The sequence below is a fragment of the Macaca mulatta genome, chromosome 18 (assembly GCF_049350105.2).
Source record: "Macaca mulatta isolate MMU2019108-1 chromosome 18, T2T-MMU8v2.0, whole genome shotgun sequence".
Taxonomy (NCBI): domain Eukaryota; kingdom Metazoa; phylum Chordata; class Mammalia; order Primates; family Cercopithecidae; genus Macaca; species Macaca mulatta.
Window position 1 is genome coordinate 23,830,857 of NC_133423.1, and position 17,259 is coordinate 23,848,115.

General features: G+C 43.2%; 1 long non-coding RNA gene across 1 annotated transcript; it reads left to right on the forward strand.

Moving 5' to 3' along the window:
* Positions 1-618: 618 nt before the first annotated feature.
* LOC106994527 (uncharacterized) lies at positions 619-12,905 on the forward strand. The gene is made up of 2 exons (XR_013408298.1): positions 619-783; positions 12,639-12,905. It is a non-coding gene; the product is annotated as an uncharacterized LOC106994527 (long non-coding RNA).
* Positions 12,906-17,259: the final 4,354 nt, after the last annotated feature.

Here is a 17,259-nt window from a genome sequence, read left to right on the forward strand (position 1 = left end):
CTTTTTTTTTTTTTTTTTTTTTTTGAGGCGGAGTCTCGCTCTGTCGCCCAGGCTGGAGTGCAGTGGCGCGATCTCGGCTCACTGCAAGCTCCGCCTCCCGGGTTCCCGCCATTCTCCTGCCTCAGCCTCCCGAGTAGCTGGGACTACAGGCGCCGCCACCACGCCCGGCTAATTTTTTTGTATTTTTAGTGGAGACGGGGTTTCATTGTGTTAGCCAGGATGGTCTCGATCTCCTGACCTCGTGATCCGCCCGTCTCGGCCTCCCAAAGTGCTGGGATTACAGGCTTGAGCCACCGCGCCCGGCCCAGGTTCTCCTTTTTCTAATTCAACCAAATCCGACTCTTCATTTCTCTTAGCTAACCTGCTATATTGAAACTCAGGACCTACCACGACTCATATGATCTAAACCTTCTCCCAGTAAAACCATAGTGTAGGTGACATTTGTCTTAGGGCCTTTCTCTCTATTTTCTCTGGGTCACTCCATGACCTTAAAAATGCTCTCTGGATCCCAGAGTTTCCTCTGGACACTTTGCCTGGATTCCTCTTCTGTCTTTAGCACTGCTTTGTGTCCAGTTGTTTTTACATTCCCTTCCTTCTTGTTTCAGAACATATCTGTCTTATCGTCCATCTCCCAAGGGTCCAATTAGATAAATTCATCCTCGCTGGCAGATAATGTCGCCAATGTGATCATCCTCCTAGAGGTATTTTCATCTTGGTATGGAGCCTCCAGAGCTATCTTTGCTGAAAGAATGAAACTTCAGGAATGAAAGTTTGCACATAAAGGTAGGTCAGGGGTGAGATATTTTAGGAAAAGAGGAGTGGGTCTTACAGGTAGCTTAGCATGGTACAAAGAACACACAAAAGAAAACAGGTGTTCCAGGTCATCACTTCTCACTGTGAGATGCCAACAGTCCCTCATTTTGCAGAACCCGTTCCCTCACAATGCATTTTTCATAGTGATGTTGAGTTCAACTAAGATAATTGATGAGAAAGTGCTTTGCAACTAGGAAAGACTTGTTCAGGTACAAGGTATTGTTACTCTTTCACCAGCATCCCACAAAGCCCAGAGCACTGAAACTGCCTAGAATTCCAGGCCCTTGCAAGGCAGCCACTTAGCTAGAAAGAGGACAAAATTGTTCTATCCTGTCTCTGCCTAATTCTCTAGAAAGTACTGATAGCAACAGATAATCCAATGAAGCTCTTGTTAAAATCCTTACATCATCAGAATCAGCTCTGAGTTTTTCATCCTGCCTCAAACGTTTACTTTGATTTCTTAGATTTATACAGAAATAACTTCTTTTATGTTACAAGTAGATATTCTATTTGAATTTGTTTTTGAGCACTAGACATTTAAGTGTCCTCTCTGCATCCTATCGGTTCTCTCTAAGTTTTGGAAAATGTCCCTTATATCTGCCAGTCAAACCGTGTATTTCTGCTTATTCAATTTGTTGTGGGATCCTGACTGTCGTGGGGAATCTTTCGGAACAGCCTAGATGAGAGCTGACAGCTTCTCTTCTCCACACTAACTTGGGATTCCCAGAGCGCCTGGGCCACAGCTTCCGTCCTAAACTGTACAAACCTGATGTCTTGGATACAGATGCTTTCTTTGTTTCTGTACATTATTCTCTTGCATTTGTTCAGATTTGTACATGTCCATTACAATTGGTCCAGGTCACTGCCTCCTGAATGATTTCCTCAAGGGAGGCAGGGATTATAGGAAAAAGTATTTTGTCCCAAGCCAGAATAATATTAAAAGAAAAGAAGAACAAATGCTTCTTTCTACAACAGCTTTAGAGATATCTGTGGCTTCTCATTCTCCCCAGGTCAACTCAAAAGAAAATCAAATCCCAAATCTCCAAAAACTCATTTCTATCCCTGCTTGTTCTCCCCAGCAAACTCATGAGAAAGGCATTTAAGGAAAACTGAATCCTGTTAAGTTATGGGATTTTTTTTTCAAGCCACATGGTTAATAAGTAGTCTGACTAGGATCCTGGAGCAACACAAGGAAGATAAGGACCCTCAAGCCACTGCAAACTTGAAACCAAGTGAGCCCTGGACCAGCGAGCATGGCAAGAGGAAGACTCTGTTCACTGTGAGAAAGCTGGGTCTTGAAGATGACTCCGTATCAACATACAGGGAGTTCCACCACTGAATGGTCTATCGGTTGGGAATGCCATAATTTATTTTTGCCAACTGGGAAGAATTGGTATTAATATCAAAACTACAGTACTGTCATACCCAGCTATAATTTGCACTGTGTGTATGCCTGTATGAATGAATAATTAACAGTTAAATAAGCCTATATATCTATCTCTGTGTAGGAATATCTAATCATGTAATATATGCTTACGTAAGTGGTAATTAATCTCTTTTTTGAGACAGGGTCTTTCTCTGTCATACAGGCTGTAGTGCAATGACATGATTATGGACCTTCAGGGATTGAGCAGTTCGACCTCCCAAGGATCAAGCAATCCTCCTGCCTCAGCCTCCCAAGTAGCTGGGACTACAGCCATGTGACACCACACCCAGCTAATTTTTGTTTTTTGTTTTTTGTAAAGACAAGGTTTAGCCATGTTGCCCAGGCTGGTCTGGAATTCCTGGGTTCAAGCAATCCTCCCACTTCAGTTTTCCAAAGTGCTGGGATTATAGGCATAAGCCACTGCACCTGGCATAAATAATCTCTTATTTGTTCATTCATGGTGTTGTCTTTATCTTTTAAAAATGGATCATTTTGTTATTCTTTTATAGTCTCAGATTAAGCATCTGTTCAAGTTTTGTATATTCTTTCAGTTATTTCAATATCAAAGCCCAGCACATCTTTAAAATCACTTCTATGTATAGATATTAACCTTTTTTGGCATTTGTGTTTTGGTATTCCATATTTACTCAGTTCTCCTTTCACACCCTCCCTTTAGAACAGGAGTATGACCATGGCAGCATGGAGGGGTAGTGGCAGTAGGGGCCATAGTGCATTTTCTATATTTATCCAGCATATTTAAAACATGGTATTCTAGCTTTAGGGGAGAACTCTGAAGTCCCATTTGGACATGTTAAGTTGAAGATGTCTGTTAGACACCCAAGATGAGATGTCAAGCGGATATCATCTGCCCTTGTTTTTCCTTTTCCAAACTTGGTCTCCTTAGTTCCATCTCCAGATGACATAGTCCTCAAACCTTTGTGATCTTGGTCCTCTACTCCAGCTCTTCAATGTTTTTCTTGAATGTGGCACCCAGAATTAAATAGAACACCAGATGGTGGCTGACCAGCAGGACAGACATGTGTTTGTTATATAATTCTTAGAGAATATAGCTGATGTCACTGGTGCCCAGCCCATATCTTCTTGAGTCTTAACATTTTAGTGCATGGTGGCCCGATTTCTAACTGTCAGCATCTATATATCTTTGCCTGAGGACTTTCTATGTCTGCTAGAGCCTGTTTTGTGCACAGTCAGAAGTGCCAAGGAGTCAACACTCCCCAAAGGAGCCTTCAGCCAGTAACGAAATGAAAGGTGGAGTATAAATACTGCAGCTCCCTCACCACTCAGCTGGGGCAGCCCTGAGATTCATGCTCTCCACCCTCCTCAGAGTTTCTCAGCAGCATCATGTTCCTGTTACCCTTCTCACTGCTGACTTGATGCTCATCCGTTCTTGGCTCCTTCCCTGTGTCACTTCCCCCATCCCATATGCGAGGAGGCTTCCTGGGTTCACCTTCCAAAGTAATTACTGGTACTGGAATTCTCATCTCAAGTTCTGCCTTAGGGACACCCAAACTAAGACAGTGCCTAATGCTGCATCAGCTTCCTTACCAGTCACGTGATGCTATTGTATCCTTAAGGTCAGATAAACTCCCAGTTTCTTTTTATATCAACTTCTACCAAGTCATACATTCTCAGTGTTGTGCCTTTGTTACTGATTTTTTAACCTAAGCTCAGAGTTTATGTTTATTCCTGTTATACTCTTAGGTTTTTTTCCATATTCCAACCTAACAGAATAACTTTGAATATTGATTTGTTCTTTCATTGTGTTAACTATCCCTTCCAGACATGAGTCATATGTAGAAATATGATAAGCATGTTTCCTGTGCCTTCATTTACTTCAAACAACAACAACAAAAAAAACAAACAAATTTTGAACAAGGTAGGGTTAGGAAAAGAATTCTAAACTAAATTCCTCCCATTGTTGAATAATCAAGATTATTTCAGTAAGAATGCTCATTGGTGGTGATTCAAACTAACTGCATGAGTTCAACTCAGAATTTACAAATTTGCCCATAGGAATATCAGACAAGCTCAGCTCAGCTGCTTTGCTAGAATAGAGAAGATCCACAATTATGTCATGCCTCTGATACATGAGCCTATAACCTTATCAGAAAGGAAATATGGTTTATTTGGCTTGTTATTAGCAATTTTATTTTAACCATTAAGAACCTCTGAATTCATTTCTAAAATCCTCCAATCTTCCTTTTATTTTTTATTTATTTATATTTATTTTATTTTATATTACTTTATTTTTGAGACGGAGTCTTACTCTGTCACAAGGCTGGAGTGCAGTGGTCGTGATCTCGACTCACTGCAACCTCTGCATCCTGGGTTCAAGCAATTCTCCCACATCAGCCTCCCAAGAAGCTGGGACTACAAGTGCGCACCACCACGCCCAGCTAATTTTTGTATTTTTAGTAGAGACGGGATTTCACCATGTTGGCCAGGATGGTCTCAATCTCTTGACCTCGTGATCTGCCCGCCTTGGCCTCCCAAAGTTCTGGGATTACAGGCATAAGCCACCACCCCCAGCCTCCAATCTTCCTTTTAATAATTTGATCTGGAATTTTATCAGGGAGCTATGCATGCATGTCAGGGGACTTCAAGTTTATGGTTTCCAGAATCTACACTTTCTTTTTATTTGAGAATGGGAACTTTTGCCAATACATTATTTTCCTATCCTCATTTCCATAATTTCTGAACACAGTAAGTAGTTTTAAGGTCACATTTGCAAGTTTTTTGAGGAGCCTGGGATGTAACTTTTCTGGAGACTTCAACCTATTTTAAATGGTCACATGCCCACTGTGTCCCTCACTGCCTCCCTTCTGCTGAGCTCTCTCCAGTCCTGGGAAGGTTGATTCTTGCTGGAGAACCCAGACCAGCCCTGTGGCATTATATTCCCATATCAGTCTTCTCAAATCTGCGTTCCTCCCCCCTCATTTATCTTTTTACATCAAACACATGGCTCAAAGCTTTTGATATTCTACTTGACTCTTCAGGACCCCAAGCTCCTCTGACTCAGCCCTCCACCCTGACCACTAATCTATGGCCCACTCTACTCCAGGGCTCCCCAAAACCTCAAACTCCACCGTGAGCTCCCTGAGCAGCCACAAGGATTTTGGGGTTCGGTTTGGTTTTGCCTCTTACTCCCTTTTCATTTTCCCTGGCATCATTCCACATTCACCAATCAAATTCATTTTTACTCTCTCCTATTCCTCATGAGAAATACCTTTTTATATAACCTTTTACTTGGGTTCAAATCCATTTTTCCTCTGAAGCACCTGAGGAAATCTCCTCTTGTCCTAATCTTATCCATGTGCCATGATATGGTTTGTCCGTGTCCCTGCCCAAATCTCATCTTGAATCGTAGCTCCTGTAATCCCCTTGTGTTGTGGGAAGAACCTGGTGGGAGGTAATTGAATCATAGGGGTGGGTTTTTCCCATGCCCATTATCTTGTGATAATGAATAAGTTTCATGAGATCTGATGGTTTTATAAAGGGGAGTTCCCCTGCAAAAGGCTCTCTTTCCTGCCACCATGTAAGACGTGATTTTACTCCTCCTTTGCTTCCACCATGATTGTAAGTCCTCTCTAGTCATGTGGAACTCTGAGTCAATTAAACCTCTTTCCTTTATAAATTGCCCAGTCTCGGATATGTCTTTATTAGCAGCATCAAAACAGATTAATACACATCACCAGTTTTCCTCCTGCATGTTCCTCAGTTCTGCTAGAACTGTAAAAAGACTGATTCCATAGACTGGAATCACCCTGAGGGCAGAGATGGATCCCTATTCATGTTTGTGTCCAGCACAGTGCCTGGTTCACCCATGAAGTTGGATGCATTTTTTTCTTTCTTTCATGATTAGGGTTACTTGCTATGAATGTTGTCTAGCAAGGATATGGTGAGTGACAGGGCTGGGGATACTACTGGTGAGCAAGAATTTGTTTTCCTGGTACAGGTTCCCTCTCTTCCGAGCAGCCCAACATTCTTCCTCAGGAAGCCTTGGGAATTAAGCTGGCAGGGATGTCTGCTCTCAGATTGTTTTCTGCTAAGTAACTCGTGGGGAGGAGGAGGAAGCCAGCCTGCATCCGACAGAATATCCACAGCCCAGGGAGCCTCTGACCCACACTGCTGAATGGGGTGCTAATAGACACCTGCCAACCCCAGAGTCAGGGGGAGCTGGATGGACTAGGGAGGTGAGGTGGGGGAAGGAATGGGGGAGGGGGAGAAGAGGGAGAGAAGAAGGGGAGGGAAGGAGGAGCTGGCCAATATTCTGACTCTGCTCCCAAATCCCTTTGCAAAGCCATTACCAAAATTGATTTTAATAAATGAAAGATTTACCTGGGTCGAACATTGTTTTTAACTGGCACCGATTAATTAATTAACTATCACCAGCCTGGACATCATAATGGGATGATATTTTGATGCTAACACATTATTGAAAAGGACAAGCCATGTTTTTTTTTTTTTCCAAGTAATCAATTAATCAGCCCCAAATGAAGATTCAGACCACTGCCTATGCTCACAGGCACTTAATAGCTTCCTGCGCTGAGACTCCAAATACCTGCTTTAAGACTCTCTGCCCTGTTAAGCAGTTTGAGTCAAGTCAGTCAATGTTAACTCAGTATTTTTTTTAAAAAAAATCACAATAGTTAACTTTAAGGAATCCCTGAAACATCTTCCTCATAATTAATAAATGAAAAATGTTCCTGCAGCTAATCAATAAAGTTGTTAGAGAGAATTGATCGGATGGGGAACTCTTTTTGTGGGTACAATTTTTCACCTATTCAGAACAAAAGACTCCCTAGAGTGCTATCAACATGATAGACACTTAGAAGTCTAACCCAAAAGGAAAAAAAAATAGAAAGACGATTAATTAAAATCTTGGGTAGTGACATCTACTTTTATTCTGTGGGTAGAGAGCAGGGTCAGGTGTGGAGGTGGCGAATGTGAAGCTTTGAGAGAAGTTAAGGAAGCCAAGGTGCCTGGGGTTTTCCTCACTCCTTGTCCTGGAAAGACTAGAGAATCAGTCTCCTTGGAAGCTAAAAACAGGACTAACCCATGGAGGCCTGTGTCATTCAAATCTGTTAAGGAGCATGGTAGCCTCATTGTTGCAGTTGGGCTGCATAAAATGCAGGGAAATATGCTGGAATGGAGCAATAACTCACAGACGATTTTGATGACTGGTCTTCAGCATGGTCCAGAGCAAAAAACTCTGAGTGTTCTACTGGATCCCGGACCTCATGGTTCCTTCTAATTATTTGCACAAATTCTTGGGCTCATGCACATCTACTGACCCAGAATCAGTGAGACTGTGGCCTTGAAATCTGTGTTTTTAAAATGTGCCCTAGTGATTTGACTCTGGCTCATATCAATGTGGGGTTACCACTGATTTTATCCATTTTCCCATCTCCAGGTATAAATGTAGGTACTGTGACATGTATGTGTATTTATCTTTTGTTGGACATATCTAATGAGCCCTTACACTGTGCCAGGCATTGTACTGAGCACTTAATGTATAGTGGTCATTTAATCCTCACAGCAATCCTGTGAGATAGGCAACATGATTATTATCATCTTATGGATGAGTAATCAGAGACTTAGGAAGATGACTTGCTAAAGGTCACACACCTAACAAGAAGCCCCCCAGGCTTTGAACCCAGGTTTGTCTGGTTCTTGGGTATGTGCTCCTACTACCCTGCATCTGTCTCCAGTAAGCGACAGGCAGCTGAGAGGACACAGGGCAGAGTTGTAGGCTGGCAGCCCTGAGCATGCAGAATTTGAATGGCAGACCTTTAAGGCAAAAGGCCTCTCAACTCCAAAGCTATGTAGTTTAGCTAATATGATTTAGTGCATTAATGTAACGTTTTGTTCTTCTTTCTAGGAGGCTAGAATACCATTCTCTTGCAAACTACAAAATGATAAAGGTATGAAAGAAAGTATAGCAGAAGGACAGTTGTAATTTTCCCAAAGTATTTCTAGTCAATGAAATTGTTCTTCTAGTAGAGTAACCATAATTTAATTAACCTGTGACAATACAGTATTCTTGGACAATTGGAACACTTGTGAAAAATGCAGGTTTTTGGACCTACCCAAGATCTGCTGAAATAGTCAGGAAATTTGCATTTTTAACAACTTTTCACATCATTCTGATATCTGGCTAAGAGTAAGAAACACTGATGTAGTACTTCACCCACTGGCCCCATCTCCCATTCTCGAGAAGATGTTGGTTGTTGCTATAATAGGGAGTATATTGGACAGAAAGTATTCTAGTCATTTATTGCTATGAAACAAATTACCCCAAAAGTTGGTGGCTTAAAACCGTTAAATGTCCAAAAGTAAACATTTATTTAACTCACTAATCTGCAATTTTAACAGAGGTTAGCAGGGAAGGCCCATCTCTGCTCCATGCAGCACCAGTTGGGGCTGGGATGAAGTGGGACTGGGGTGAAGTGGAGTTGAAAGGTCCACTTCCAAAATGACTTGCTCACATGGCTGATAAATTGGGACTTGCTATTGCCTGGGAGCTTAGCTGGGGTCTGAAAACTAAAGACATTAATTTCTCTCCACATTAGCCGCTCCATTGGCTGCTTGGGCTTCCTCACAGCATGGTTGCTGGGTTCCATTAATAAGAGTTCCAAGAGATAGAAAGTGGCAGCTCCCAGTTTCTTAAAGTCCTGAATTGGGAACATTCTATGCTGTCAATTCTGTCATATTCCATTGGTCAATCAATCACAGAGCCCAGATTCAAGGAGAAGGCACACAGATGTCTTCTCAATAAGAGAGTTCACATTGCTATAAAGAAATACCTGAGATTGGATAATTTATAAAGAAAAAAGATTTAACTGGGTCACGGTTCCACAGGCTATACAGGAAGCATGATACTGGCATCTACTCGGCCTCTGGGGAGGCCTCAGGAAACTTACAATCAAGGCAGAAGGCGAATGGGAACAGGCACCTTCATGTGGTAGGAGGAGCAAGAGAGAGGGAGTGAAGGTGCCATACACTTTTAAATAACAAGATCTCAAGAGAGCTCACTTACTATCATGAGAACAGCACCAAGTAAGCCTTTTTAAAATAAACACTTTTCATTGCACATTAAAATGTTATAAAATACATTTAGAAAAATATTTCTACATAGAGCCATAGAACTTCTTTGGAATTCATCTATTATGTAAAGAAAGCCGAACTTATAAATGATACAGTTATATATCCAAGTGGAAATTGAAGAGGATCAGTAAAAATCTTGTTTGTTTTTGTTAGCATTATTTTTCTGAGGTGTCTGTCTGACTTCTCCCTGGGTTGTGATTCCTCCAGTACACTCAGAAATTCCTCAATAAACAAGGTCAGCACTTCTCCGTGGCTTATTCTTCCTGTCTCCTCTGATCACCCCTCTCTGAAGGAGGGCCCTGCAAACATCCATTGGCAAAAATGAAAATGACTCTGAGCCTATATCATGGTTAGGCCTGGAATCTGTCATGTGGATTCTGCAATCACATCCAAGTTGATCCACCTGCTCTTGGTAGTTTAGGAGGTGCTTCATTTTCATGTCTCACCTTACAGGTGTACATTAGGTCTTGGTAAGAGTTTCTCATCTTGTGTTCCAGGTTTTGGCGTGAGGGAGTAACCTCCCTGATCTCCCTGGTTCCTCTAGCATCACAAGGCAGAAGCAGCAGCATCTCTTCCATCTGCTGTAGTGAGGGAATAAAAGGTACTGAGCAAATCCCTCCATCTCTTGTCCATACCCTTCCCTAACTTGAGGATATTTTATGCTCTCTTAGACAGATCTTGGAGAAGAGGCTACTGGAACACCAAAGCAGCTACTCTTTTAGATTCTGAGCAAGCTGCTCCTGACGGAATCCTTGTGCAGGGCAGCCCAAGGGAGGGGATGGCAGCACAACAGAGCCTGTGTCCCAGCAGTGGAGTTAGTCTCCCCTGCCCCCTTCAGAACTCAGGGGGATTTCTGAAATAGACCTAAAACTGCAGCCAAGCTAAATAAGCTGCACAAGGACAGGGATTCGGCCATGGGTGAAGGGATCGCAATACAATGTAACCACTGAAAAACTAAAACAACTCTTACAGCAGAGTTTTCCTGTACCTAAACACTGTGGTGATTTGTGGACATTGAATCAGAGATCCTTAGATAGCCATGTGGCCCAATGTCCTCATCTTCTTTGCAAAAAACCTAGGACTAGTAAGGTAAAGGTCTTCTTTCAAGAAGACTCAACTAATTGCAGAAAGGGACCCAAGACCGGTATCTTGACTGTGGTGGTTTTAAAATATGATCCCCCAATTCTTCGATACTTGCTATAGTTTGGATCTGTGTCCCTTTCCTAATCTTGTGTCGAATTATAATACCCAATATTGGAGGTGGGGCCTGGTGGGAGTGATTGGATCATGGGGGAAATTTCTCATGAATGGTTTAGCAACATCCCTTTGGTGCTGTTTTCATGTTAGGAAGAATTCTTCCCTGCCTCTTCCAGTTTTTGGTGGCTCCTGGCAATTCATCACCTGCCTTTGTCTTCACACCTCTGTGTCTTCTTCTCTCTGTATAAGAACATTAGTCATTGGATTGAGAGTCATCACATGCTCACCACAGCATTGTTTGTGGCAGCTGGAGATCGGGGCACACTCGAGGTACCCATCACTGCTGGGAATTAATAAGGAAAGTGTGGTTTTAAAGTGGCCATTTATCCCACATCCTGCTTTCTCTGCAGACCCAAGAGGCCTCTCCACCATTAGACATGCCACTAGACCAAGACTTCAAAATGCCTCAGTACTTGATATCTTGAAGAATAAGTTCCATCATCAGCTTAGCTCAGCCCATCCCTCGAGGCTTACACTCTTCTATTGTTTCCAGGCTCCTTTTTAGGGAAGAGGCAGTGTTCAATCTATCTTTGTTTTCCTTCAGGTCTCAGCTCAGTGCTCTACACTCAAACATCATTAAATGCATGCTAAATCTATTAAGTCTATAATACTATTACCTGGAATGTATTTGTTAACTCTATATAAGATATATTGAGATCACTTGAGATCAAAATAAATGTTTATTTCTTAAGAAAATAATCTATTTTTAGAAAGTAAATATAATTTAACTTAGTTGTCCTGCATAAATAGGAAATCTGATTATTCTTTGATTTTACTTTTCCTTTTTAAAATTTAATTCACAGAGAGATGACCAATTATGAATGACCCCACAGCTTAATAACATATCTGTTAATGTTCTTTGTTAAAAAAAAAAAAAAAAAAGCCCGTGAATTAAATTAAGTATTAACGGGGTTTGAATTGATTTGAGGAACTGAAACAAATAGATATTTTACCCTGTTGTGATCTAGTTCTAGATACTTTTCTTGCAGGCCACCTTCAGGTTTGGAAATAAAGGGGAACCCTGTTTCTGCATCTTCAAAATCTATTTCTCTTGGGCCACATAATGGTATTAGACACTTGGTTATATGCAATTAATAATGAACGCAACAGTCAAAATGTTGACCATGATTGGTGCATGTAATTAATTAATTCATTCATCTGTTTGCCCACTCAACAAGCATTCACAGTTTCCTACTATGTCAGACATTGCACTATGTCCTAGGATTTAGAGACAAAATGGAAATAGTCTGTGTTATCAAGGAGCTACCAGAATGATAAAAAGAGGAGGGTACATAAACGAATACAATATTACTGGAGTAGTAGTAGGGTGTGTGCAGAAAACAATGGGGACACAACATAGCAGATCTACCTGGGAAGAGTCAGGAAAGTCTTTGTGGTGAAGGTGACTCTTACGTTAATGTAGGCTTAAAGAACATCTAGGCGAAGGAATTCAATAGGAGAGTGGACTTTTAAGATTTGGAGAGCAGAAGAGAAATTGATCCTGGTAATACCAGCCTGGGGGTCATTAGCTTTTAGGTAGTTGTGTTAAGCTGGGTGAGTGGCTAAGATCCCGCCGCTGGCACCACAGGTAGCATAAGAGGACCAGGGTAGAAGAAAGCTGGTGCGAATTCTACCCAATGAAGTTCATCAGGGAAGGACCTGTTGGAACTGTGGGCCAGTCCTGGAGGCTGAGACCCTCATAGGAAGCTAAACTTAATAATTTAAGAACACAGACAGATCTGAGTCCTAATATAAGCCTTGTGGCCTTGACAGATTGCTTAAACTTTGTCTCAGTTTCTATACCCACAGAATGAAAGTATTAATAGTACACACTGCAGGGTTATTAGAAGAATTAAATGAGATAATGCTTATAAAGGAGGGTCTGGTATACAGAAAGCAATCATTGCATAGTACCTATTGTTATCATTTTATAATTAAAATGAATGTGAAAATTGGGAAACAAATTTTAACCCTTTAACTACCAGATTGTAACATAAGTATTTGTTTGTTCCAGAAATATTTATTGAGCACCGGTGATGTTCCAGGCGTGGTTTTTGGTGCTAGCAGGAGAGAAAACAACACCTGTGGCCTAAAGAGCTCAACCTGACCTGAAGAACTCAAGGGAATCTTGAACTTGAGTGAGGCAGAAAATGCATTTTCCTTTTCACTAAACTTGCAAAAATATAGCATTTTCTTCAATTATGAATTTAGGCAACAAACCACACTAGTATTAGCAGTGCCTGTGGCTTTGTTATTAATAAAAATAAGTCTTTTCATATCACATTATAGTTCTTTTGTAGGTCTAGAAATATTTATTGGAAATAGCATTACCTTAAAAGTAGAAATTGGGAGGCCACTTTTAGATTCTGTTATTTTATGAATTAACAAATAAGCATATGTAATCCTTGTATCATAATTTTGAGGTTTCTTTTACATTTTGATAGCCATATTTCAATATAGTTGGTTTGTTTTGTGATACTATGTGTTCTCTCTTATATATTTATAAAACCTTACTCTGAAAAGGGATGATCTGTAGACCCCTAGACTATTGATGGGGTCATGGAACACAAAAAGGTTAAGAATATCTGACGTCTATTCAATTCTGGGAGAGACAGATAAAAAGCAAATCCCATGAATAGATAATGGAATATCAAATAGTGAGTGATGAGTACTGTGAAGACCAAAAGGCAGGGAACAGATCAGATTGTGGAGGGCTGATTTAAAGAGCGAAATCAGAGGAGGCTTCTCTAAGGAGGTGACTTTCATACACAGACCTGCAGGAAGCCAGGGAGGGAGTCGTGTGTATATATGTGGGTGGGGAGAGGGCTCTGAGCTCAGGGAAGAGCAGGGGTGAAGGCTCTGAGGGTGCTTGGTGCGTGTCTGGGTTGGAGAGGGTGAGGCTGACGGATGAGAGCTATGGGCCTGGTAGATCCTGAGGCCTGGGAGACTTTGGATCTCTGTCTTATGCATTCACGAGTCCCCAGAACCTGGCCAAGTGGGAGCACAAAGTAGACACCCAGTGAATTAGGCATTCAAGGAAACAAATTCCCCTCCCAGGCAGTTTTTTTGGGTTAATTGCCAAGGAAAAAGTCAAGTGGCAGCAACTAGGTGAGGGACCTAATACAGAAGTCAGCAGAAAGAGCAGACTTGCCCTGAACATGGTCTCAGGACTGCGGCCAAGGAGAGATGCAAGAATGGGCTGCTCCCTGGGATGTTGGGTAGAACTCAGGATGCAGGCTTCTTTCCTGTCTTGTGATCTAATAAAATAACTAACACTGCTTTCTGTTTTCTCCCACCATGCAATAACTCTGCACCCTCCACTCCCATCACAATCTCACCTGCCGGAGACAGTTAGTCAGAAGTCACAGAGCATCGGGCAGGCAGCAAGTGAGCATTCGCAGTCCCAACTGAGAGATGTTGAGCCCTTATCTCATGCCAGGCAGTTTTCTGAGAGCTTGACTCATTTAATTCTTACCAAAAAACTTTCTGAGGTAGGGGATGTTATTATCCCCACTTCACAAATGGGAAAACTGAGGCCCAGAAAGGTTAAAGGGCAGCCGTAGCACATAGAACCTTAGTCAGCAGCTGAGCTGAGAGTGGGCTCCAAGTGTCCTGACCCCAGAGGCTCCACAGCCATCCTTGTAACCCCCATGCCAAACTGGTTATGGGTAGTGACTGTGCCAGACACCAAAGGGACCACACAACCAATGCCAGAGGGACCTGGGCTAGGCTGCCAACAACTGCTTAGGAAGGGCTCCAGCCAGACAACCTTCAGTTCCCTCCTGTCCACCCCCCTCCTCCACTTACCGCTAGCATGACATGAGAAACCAGAATTATAGGTAGACAGAATAAGGTTCCAAATGGCAAGAAACATAGCTGCCTGGGGAGTAGCTGGCTTAACTGAAGCCTGGTGATTGATTTGTTGATATCGTGAGGATTGTTAAGAAGGTTCTGGAATGCAGACTCTGGCAGACCTGATCAAAACCACATCTCCTTTTCTCATGGGTACAACAGGCAGCATTAACCTGGGCACCACTCAACTCTCAGTCTTGAAGGACCATGGGGGTGAGGATTCCTGGCCACCGGTCAGAGTCGTGCAGCCAGATCTCCTATCACTCCTGTCCTTCAAAGGAGAGCAGTTAGATTCAAAAGAGGTAGAAGGAATTGTCCAGGATGACACAAATCAGGTCACCGAAGAGTGCCTCCAAATCCTAATAGTCGTATTGGCTTGGAGACCTCTAATCCTCGGAGATGGATCCTCCAGTCCACCTCAACCCAGCAGGGTTTTCTTGCGCACAGTGGTAAACGTTGCCTGCTCTCCCAGGCTCTGAAATGGGAGTGTGTGGAGTAGGCTCAGAGAAGGAGAGAAGGAGAAGAACATGGATCTTCAGTAACTTTCTGGAGATGTTCTGGGGGTGTGAGCCAGCATCTAAGATATGCAGGTAGACACTTCCAAAGCAATAGAGATCTCCATTCAGGAAAAGGATCTCTCCAGCAAGGACGCCTGGAGGACCTCCCTGGGGCTTGGATGGGACAGCTCTCCACTCCAGCGATAGGCTTTTCTAGAGAAAATGGCACAGTGACAGAGCTGAGGGACCCAGGGGCCTTTCAAGGCAGTGGAAACCTTTCCTCGCATGTGCCTGAGGCTGTGAAAGAGCAATTCCTTGGCCCAGAGAGTCTTTGTAGTGCCAGATCAGTGGGGCAAGAGTGAAGGCCTCACACAGCCTGGGGAGCTCAGCCTGAAGATGGGCCCTCCCCATTCCCAGATTTTCCTTACAGATCTCCTTCAAAAATCTGAATTCCTGCCTCCATGGCCACCAGTTCACTGTTGAAGTGTGTGCTCTTCATGGTAAGGACACGGAGAAGGAGGTTAGGCTGGGGCCACAAGTATAAGGAACAGGTGACTTTGCCCACCCTTGAGGCTTGAGGGTCACACAGGGCCCTGCTTGGACCAAAGCAGCTGCATCTCCATTGTGTTTTTATTTTAACTTTTTATTATGGAAATTCTCAAAGACACAAAATGGGATTGTGATACAAATCCCCCTGCAGCCTTACCCAACTTCAACAGTTATCCACGTTTGATCAGTCTGGTCACATCCTTCCTCCTCTCAACCCCAGTGAAATATTTTAAAGCAAATTGCAGACATTGTGTCATTTCATCTATAAACACTTAAATGTGTCTCTCTTATCAAGAAAGACTTGTTGAAACACAACCACAATACCACTGTCACACCTAACAACCCCTCTGTGATCAAATTTTCCCAGTTATCTGAAAAATGTGGTTTTATGGTTGGTTTGTTCAAAGCAAGATCCAAATGAGGTCTACATATTGAATTTAGTTGACATGTCTCTTTCACCCTTAGAAAGCGACGTTTATCCTAAGGAGTGCCTGGCTCCAGCACCTGACAGCAGCCGGGACCGAGCCCTCCACCCATTCCTATCCTGTGGCTGCCCCAGCCCCATTCACCACCCAGGGAGCTCTCCAAACACGTGCTGGCTGGAAGCCGAGTGCAAAATCTGCTTCCACTGAGGAAGCTGGAAGGCTGGCATCTGTGGAGGCCTTGTCTATTTTTGTGTACATTGCACTTAACACCCACACAGTAGATGCTCAATAAATCCCCACTGGATGATGCTGTGCAATCAGGTCCTCTCCTAGGAGTGAGTTTTTAGGGAAAGGAGAGCTGCCCTTAATACTTGGAGTGCAAAGATTTCAGACAATTAGCAATGTACACTACTAATAAATTCTTCTATCACACTTGCTGGTGCCAGGCACTGTTCTTCAGCGTTTCACATCTCATTTAATCTTCGTCATAACTCCACAAGGTGGATACGTACTCACCACTTTACAGGTGAGGACACTGAGGCATAAAGAGGGAAGGTGACTTGCCCAGCTAGGAGGTGGCAGGGATAGAAAGAAAACCCAGGCAGCCTGGCTTTGAATCTCCACACCATCCACCTGGAACCCCAGCATACAAGCTGGGTGGGTTTAGCTGCGTGCCGAGGATCTGACTCCGAACACACAATAGGATTTCAGCAAAGGGGCAAAGAGCTGACCTCAGAAATGATTGACTTTGACATCTGCACGGGGAGAAGCAGACTCCTCCCAGTCCCTCGCAACACATCCACCCTCTGGTCCAGCTTGGGGCCTCACAGTGCCCACAGGGCTAGAGTTAGGCTGGGCTCACTGCAGAAGGGGCAGAAAAGCCAAGGGAGAAGCTGAGGCTGAGCTGAGAAGCTCCAGCTTCCCCTTGCCTGGGGCAGTGCCCCTGGCCAGATCTCTCCACTGAAAATGCGCAGACTCTAGAAGCCAAATCCCATTATTAATGCTTTAGTGAGATCAGCTTTGTCCAATTTTTGGACGACTGTGAAAACAAGGATCTAAAAACAGAGATCAGGAAAGTACTGAAAATAGCATGTCTGGGGGGCAGACCCAAGGTCACACTTGTCATTTCTCAGCTCCCAGTCCCGTGCCCCGCAGAGCAGCCACAGCAGGAGGTGAGAGGTCACAAGAGTGCCCCCATGGCCTCCCTGAGTCAAGGCCAGGCCTTCGAAGGAAGCTCCCTCCTGTCAGCGATGGGCCCAGCGGACTGGAAGGAACTGGCTTAATAAATGTTTGACTTTGTTGTTTGGAGGAG